We start from the raw sequence: 1704 nt of genomic DNA on the forward strand, positions 1-1704 counted from the left end.
GTGGTGAGTGTAATTTTATGGGTCATGTTCTAAACTCTACAGACCAGGTAGAAAGCAACTGCGGTAGTTCGGATGAAAGGTGGTAGGTTCAGACTTGGGTAAGAATAGGTAGCAGGTGAAGACCAGATCTACAAAGTGACGTGATTTTGTTGTTTCTGCTTTTGCAGTCTAGTAAGTCTAATAAAATCATCACCAAACTTAATGTCAAAACTAAGCATTTGCTGGAAAGAGATAATAGATTTGAATAGAGTTATAAATACTTGAGAGTAAATGCAAGTAATTTCCAGATACATTAGAATTGAGAACTTCTGCATTTGACAGCACAGCTGGACTCAGGGCACACTTAAGATCCAACCAAACTAAGAGCATAGAAATATAAGGCCTTCAGTAAACATTTACCCTTCTTCATAGAAAGCAAAGTACACTTGAAATAACATACTATTTAAACTGTGCACTCACATGGGGGTACCATACCTTGGAAGATCAACAGTTCAAATTATCTGCTGCTACAAGTCTTTTATAAGTTGTCTTATGTCACTTAAGTAGGAAATGTCCTTCTATTCTGATTCTCAATTAAACAAGAAATTTCCTTCTAACCAGTTAGCGAAGATGCAGAAGCACACAGACCTAAGATGTCTATGTGCTATATGTATAAAGGCCACTTCACGGATCTTAACTGGCACGTCCCATGGCTAGTTCTAGTTCTGCTATACTCAGATGCTGCCTGTCCAGGAACCCAATTCTGCCTTGCTGGTAGCCAGCCCCTCTGCCTAAAATATAACCCTCCCCAAACAGACACCACCATGGTCCAGTGTCACCCACACTCTCGAAGAGTGCTATGCAGGGGGAGCTACGTTTCCCACGTGGTGCGCCCAGATACATCACCATTAGGAGTGTATTCCCATCCCCTTTGAAAGATGCTTGACAAACTATATTGAGTAGCGATCACAGGTCATAAACTCCAAAAACTAGTTTTTCTGGAAAATTTGTGACATGACCAACAGGATTTTCTTCCCGACAAGAGTGAGAAGAGGAAAAAAAGAACCCCTGCTAATGAGATTTCAGATTACCTTCAACCACAACTGTGCAGCCTCAGAATCTACATTTTAACAAGCACCCAGTTTACTCCGATCAAGCTCTACTCAAGTAGAACACCAAGTGGTGTTCTTGTTTTCCAAGGGAGACTACATGTTTACCTTTACTTCCTCAATTACATTCATGCACTCAGCATTTACTGAACAGCTACCATGTGCCAAGTACTTACTGTTCATGTAAGTCCTGGGGTTTGTATAGTTATCAAAAATAAGTCCCTGGCCCTAACCGGTTTGGCTCAGTAGATAGTTGGTCTGCGGACTGAAGGGTCCCAGGTTCAATTCCGGTCAAGGGCACGTACCTTGGTTGCGGGCACATCCCCAGTAGGGGGTATGCAGGGGGCAGCTGATCGATGTTTCTCTCTCATTGATGTTTCTAATTCTCTAACCGTCTCCCTTCCTCTCTGTAAAAAAATCAATATATATATATAGAGAACAAAAACACTAGTTCAATACAGTAGGCGTCTGGTATGAGTTGAACACAGCACTGGCATCACACCTTCCTCCAGGTGCCATTCCTAACATTTTGCTGAGCCTAGATTCATATACATCCTGTGAACCACCTCTTTGTAACCTAACCCAACTCCCTCAGTGAGCACAGGAATGGAAACAT

This window comes from Myotis davidii, unplaced genomic scaffold (assembly GCF_000327345.1).
Source record: "Myotis davidii unplaced genomic scaffold, ASM32734v1 scaffold72, whole genome shotgun sequence".
Lineage (NCBI taxonomy): Eukaryota > Metazoa > Chordata > Mammalia > Chiroptera > Vespertilionidae > Myotis > Myotis davidii.